The following is a 6253-nucleotide window of genomic DNA, read 5'->3' as shown; positions in this document are numbered from 1 at the left end:
ACCTTGCAGCAGAATGAAGAAACAAGGCTCATTGGCAGGATGCTGCACTTCCATTGATGGGTGGGCCATGGGGTGGAGGGGACTCATTCGTGGGCCACCAGTGAACGGTGTGAGGGATGCCACCCAAGAGAACCACCTGAAGTGAAGAGACTTGGCCTAAGGACACTATAGCCAGCAGTCCCTAGTAGAAGGATCTCCAAGGTACAAATGCCATGCTGGGTGATAGCGGTGTCCGTCACGTAAGTGGGCACAGCTTGCACCTAATCCTTCCGCAAGGGCAGGAAAGAGCAGCTTGGTGGGTAGAAAAGGAAGAGAAATCTTCCTTGCATGCATTCCTCCTGCACTTCAGCTTCCAAGACTGAAGGGGGCCCGTCTAGAGGGATGAGAGAGGTTTCCATGTGGACACAAGACCGCAGGTGTAGCGCTGGACTTGGCATGATCTCTACAGTACTCCATTGAGAGCATTCTTGTGATTGAACGGGATCAGAAAAACTAAGGATTTCATTCTAGAATGAGTTTTCTAGAGCAGCAGGAGAAAGAATAAAAAGTTGTTTCTTCCTAGAGCTATAGTGTGTCCAGTATATTCAATAAATCTTTTATAGGTTTTTGGTGCTTTTCTGATTTTCCAAATTTTACTTGGAACACATATGGCTTGCTGTTTATTTAAATGCACATCTAATCATTTCACTTCTGTGCTTAAAACCCTTCAAAGTCTTTGCATTGTCCTCATGGTATTATAAGGCTTTTCATGATCTGGCCCCTGCCTATCTCTCTAGCCTCCTCTCCCGCCTCCTCTCAGCCACACACAGCCTGTAGTCCAGCCATATAGACATGAAGGTTCTATTTATTTATTTATTTTTAATTAATTAAAATTTCTTTTAAGTAGGCTCTGCGCCCAACATGGGGCTTGAACTCACAACCCTGAGATCGAGAGTCACATGCTCTACCAACTGAGCCAGCCAGGTGCCCCTGAACATAAAGATTCTAAATGCATCATGGTGTTCTGTGTCTCTTCTTAGCTCATGTTGTTCTTTTGGCCTAGAATATCCCTCACCCTCACTCTTGTCTGAAGGTCTGGCTCTGATCCACCCTTCAGCTCAGGTACCACCCCTGCAACCTAAAAAGCCTCAGTTGAACATTTCTTTCAGCCAGAGATTGGGCTGTCCAGTTGGTATGTCCAGTGCTTGTGACCAGGTAACCAGTAGGCACTCTGTTTCTAATCCTATGAACAAAACTTCCAGCATACAAACAATGGGTGGTGCTCAGGCAATGTTTAGTGAGCAAAATCAGGAAAGGCCAAGAAGCAGAGTCTTCAATCATATTCCTAGGGGCACCTGGGTGGCTCAATCGTTTAGTGTCTGCCTTCAGCTCAGGTCATGATCCCAGGATCCTGGGATCGAGCCCCGCATCGGGCTCCCTGCTCAGTGGGAAGCCTGCTTCTCCCTCTCCCACTCCCCCTACTTGTGTTCCCTCTTTCGCTGTGTCTCTGTCAAATAAATAAATAAAATCTTTAAAAAAAAATCATCTTCCTAAAGATGAACACAGGAGTTAAGTGCTTGATGCCTTGCTGAAGTGAGGCAGGGAATACCAGGGAAGGCTTTGGAAAGAAGATGACTTTCTAGTGCTGATGGAGTTTATCCTCTGCCCCACTGCAGGTCTGGCCACCAACTTGCCCAAACAGTGACCATTTTTACTTACACTAGACCTTGACATCTGAAAGGCTCTGTCCTTGTAGCTTGTGGCTCTGTTCTAATTTGGTCTTGGTGAAATTATTCTTTAGGTTTCTGACCTGTGGGTCTTTCTCCTGAGCCCTGTTCCCTGCTAAGGGGATTTGATGATATGTGGTGTGATAAGCGTGGGATTCTGAGCATCACATGGAAACTTTTGGAGGAGAGTAAAATCTGTAGAAGTAACATGTGCTGAGAAAGTTGGATCGTGCCGAGGTTTGGGCCAATTTTGCCTCAGAACTTAGTGCCAGGCTTCTCTCACAGTCCTTTTGCATTTCAATCTAATGAAACACATTTGTGTTTTTGGTTTTGCTTTGTTTTGTTTTGTTTTGCAGCAAGCCAATAACTTCTGTTATTAAGCAGCCCATTACTTAGTCCAGAATCAGCTGCTAAAGTTGCAGCCTCTATTTCTAACTTGACTGGGACTCGTCTGCCTCTTTGGCTGTTAATATGAATCGGAAGCCACAGAGTTTTCAGATCCTTGGACCAGAAGGATTATAATACATCACATTTATGAAATGCTTACAGGTTTGCAGATATTTCAGAATTTTAAAATACATTATGTCATCCAGATTTCATAAAAACCTATAAAGGAAGTGTTATCATTTTAAAGATTTTACAGATGAAGAAAGTGAGCACCAGCAAGTTTAGGTGATTTGTCTGAGGTTATAGAGTTAATTGGTGCTGGATCCAGGACTCTGCTAACTCTAAACCGAGTGTTCCGTCCTGGAGTGTACACATGGTTTCCTCTATCTTGGTTAGCTCATGGCCCTGTGTCAATATGATAAGGCCGTTAATAACTGATGTTGTAGCCACTTGTGGTTAAGAGTTCAGAACAAAATCAATAATGACTATATCTCCTGGATGACTATTTCAAAATCCTTTCAGGAGGTAGTTGGGCCCATCTGAAGTGTCTAGGAAAGTAAAAATTATTTCAAGAATTCACTTAACATGGTGATTTTCTTAAAGCCAGCAGAGTTCTTGGTTCAAATTGTTCTGATGATGGTGTCAGAAGCAAGTCTATTTAATAAATAGCCATACTCCCTGCCTTTCCCTCGGCAGCAGAACTTGGCCAATGGCATATTGGAAAGAGAGTTATGCCTCCTTAGGGGACTTCTAGGCTGTCCTCTAGGATACATTTGCAGGGCAAGTTAGGGAGATTTTCATTATGGAAAATTTGACATTAATTCTTTTACTCTAGTTATACAGTCTTGTTTTTATTTATTTAAAGAGCAAACATTTCCTCTGAATAAATGGAACAGCAAGTATGGCTTAGTAAATTCAACAGGATTCAAGCCTCTGCTCTGCCAGGTACTTAGCAGTGACCTTGGACAAGTTACTTAAACCCTCCCAATCCTCAGTTTCCTCATCTATTAAACTGGAATACTAACACTCACAAGGGTTTTGAAAGTTTCTTGGTGCCTACTGAGTATCTATTTTCCCAATATCCATTTGGGGATTCTGCTCTCCTACTCTGTGTCCCTCTGGCCTGGTTGGGGGCTCCACCACCTCACTCCAGGAATGCAGAACGTGATCCAGGAGAGACTCTGTGAGGCCCCCTGGCCATGAGACCAGTTCAGGGATGAGCATGTGACCCCTTCTAATTAGAGTGCACCTGAGCATTCAGGAGGAAGCTCTCGATTTCCCACGGAGAATAGACACTGGAAGACCGTCTGGCTGGAGCAGCTCCAGTTACCTGCCCCCATGTACAACCTGAGAACAAAGACAACAAGCAAAGGAAGGTGGAGCCAATTCAGGAGATGGAGGGAGACAAGGTTCAGATAACATTGTTAGATTCCAGTCCTGTCTGAAGTCAGCCCTGTACCTGTCTCATGAGCCTGTAAATGCCCTTTGCACTTATACCTGATTGGTTCAGGTAAATTCAAGAGGATCTTACATGATACTACCTAAACTTGAGAATAAAATAATGTACAGGCTTCTCCCACTATCTGAAAGTAGAGCATTCCTATGAAAATTTTTGTAAGCTGAAATGACCTAAAGCAAAGAAGAAATTACCATTTTGTAAAAGCAAAAATTCTCTTTGAATTTCTTTCTTTTTTAAAAAGACTTTATTTACTTTTTTGACAGAGAGAGAGAGCACACAAGCAGGGAGAGGGACAAAAGGAGAGGGAGCAGACTCCCCGCTGAGCAGGAATCCCGATGTGGGACTCCACCCCAGGACCCTGGAACCATGACCTGAGCAGAAGGCGGATGCTTAACTGACTGAGCCACCCAGGCGCCCCGAATTTCTTTCTGTTATCAAAAAAGAGGTACTGATGTGGGTCTTTTGCAAAAGTGAAGTGGCGTAAAGTGAACTTTCAGATAGAAGGGGAAATGCATATTGTAAAGTGCTTAGCAAAATACCTGGTCATGGCAAGTGCTCGGTAAAGGTTAGCTTGATTGTGCTTCATATGAAGTTTGGTTCAAAAAGAGGAGACTTCAGGGCGCCTGGGTGGCTCAGTCAGTTAAATGTCTGCCTTCGGCTCAGGTCATGATCCCAGGGTCCTGGGATCGAGTCCCGCATCAGGCTCCCTGCTCAGCGGGGAGCCTGCTTCTCCCTCTCCCTCTGTCTCTCTCCTCCTGCTTGTGCTCTCTCTCTGTGTCAAATAAATAAATAAAATCTTTAAAAAAAAAAAAGAAAAGAGGAGACTTCATATTTACTTTGAATATCAAGCACGTTTTGCAGGGCATAGTAAAGAGCCAGTCTTAATGAGAGGCTAATTCCCATGAGGTATGATAGAGGTATCAAGAAGGCTTTCCTATCCTCTAAAACATCTCTTTCCTTGGTACTGAGAGCTCGAGATATCAAAAAGAGTCATTAATCCCTTTGTTTTAAGACCTTTAGGGAGAAGTTTCTTATTTAGCCATAGCGGCTGTGTGAATGAGCTCATTAGTTCCATTGCCCGGGGCAGATTTTAGGAGCCCATAGAGATAGTGGAGGCCACGGGGTGCCCGGCGGGAGCAAGAGGAACAGAGCTGCGCCCAGAGAAGCCTGCGGGACTGAGCATCCAAACGTCTTCCTCCAGGGCAGGTGCTCTGGCTCTCCTTGGTAACCGCCCCCAAGAAGGTCCAATCTATTTTAGCAGGCATGTACTTTTTCTGAATCTAAAGAAGGATATTTGGCTAAAGTGGCCAGACACACCCTTGTTAAACAGCAAGCACTGCATGTAACCCCCTCCTCCTCTTCCCCCCATCCTAGCCCTCAGCTGCAGCTGTTCCAAGGGAACCAAGGACCAGGACGGTGGTGGCTAAAAGACAGGGGAAGCAGCCCGGTTGGGGCAGGGGCTGAGGAACAACCACAGTGACAGGAGAATCAGAACTCTGCCCCTGTCAGGGGGGCACAAGGCGGGGCATCCATGATTCTTGCCTGCAAAGGAGATAACTAGATACGGAGAATGGAGAAGCCACCTGGGCTGAGTCCGGGGTAAACAGTTTAAAGTTCTGTCAGAACAAGGACAGACATGCCCCTGGGTAAGGACCTGAGTCATAGTTCAAAGAAATTAGGCAGAAATTCCTGGAAGCAACAGTCCAACCAACTTCAGATGTCCTATTTAACCTTCAGGGCTTCAACTCCCTCCCTGCCCCCCCTTTCTTCCTTCCTTCCCCTCTTTTTATCCTTCTTTCCATCTTCCTTCTTTTCCTCTTTGCTTCTAGTCTTTAACTCAGAGCCCTTGTTTTCCTCCTTAGTCTCATTCTGTTGATATGAGTCGTTTCCTTCTCAAAGTCTCGTTCGGTGACTCCATGGACATTGCCGGCTTCTCTTTATTCACCAGCCGATACCTGTCGGCAGCAGAACGCCAGAGATTTGCCGCACCTGCTTTGCTGGACCGGCCCTAAGCCACCATCCTGCGGGGCAGAGCACAGCGCTCCCGGGAAGGGGGAGCGTCACTTCCTGAGCCTGGTGACTTAAGGAAACAGACTGCTTACAAGAATGGAGAGACAATTACAAAGGGAATAAGGTTCGTGTACATTCATGGTACTTAAGGCTGACTACCTGTGTCACCTGATGTTATTGTGAATTTGTTTCCCACACTCCCGGCTAACTTGCACTCTAACATTTTATCACTTTCTACTTCATTTTCACTCATCCTTTCACCCTTTATCTTACGGTGCATTTCAGTAATTTTTCTGCACACGCACACACCCTCCCCCAGCTAGTATTAGCCTCAATACAAATGAGCATTTCTAAGTGTCCCTATCTCTGCATGACATGCATAAGATAATTTCTCTGATGCAAAAGGAGCTATGCAAGATACACAAGAGTGAAAGAGAATTCTTTATCATAGACACCATTAAATAGAATATGATGAATAATAGTCTCATGTTATGAATAATAGGAGACTAAACATCAAGTTAGGATATTTTAGCTCCCTCAAAATCACATTCCCTTTCAGCAACTTGATCCTACCATTTAGAAACATTTTCCTATACTACAGAATTTAACTGTCTTCTATTAGCTGGGGTTCTGCAGAGACACAGGATAGATAGATAGATAGATAGATAGATAGATAGATAGATAGATAGAT

At 44.7% G+C, this 6253-nt stretch overlaps 1 non-coding gene across 1 annotated transcript; it reads right to left on the bottom strand.

The window, feature by feature from the left end:
- Window positions 1-892: 892 nt before the first annotated feature.
- Window positions 893-965, bottom strand: TRNAE-CUC. The gene has a single exon. It is a non-coding gene; the product is annotated as a tRNA-Glu (tRNA).
- Window positions 966-6253: the final 5288 nt, after the last annotated feature.

Source organism: Neomonachus schauinslandi, chromosome 6 (genome assembly GCF_002201575.2).
Source record: "Neomonachus schauinslandi chromosome 6, ASM220157v2, whole genome shotgun sequence".
Taxonomy (NCBI): domain Eukaryota; kingdom Metazoa; phylum Chordata; class Mammalia; order Carnivora; family Phocidae; genus Neomonachus; species Neomonachus schauinslandi.
Note: the sequence above shows the minus strand (reverse complement) of the source record. Positions and strands in the feature narration are given on the sequence as shown.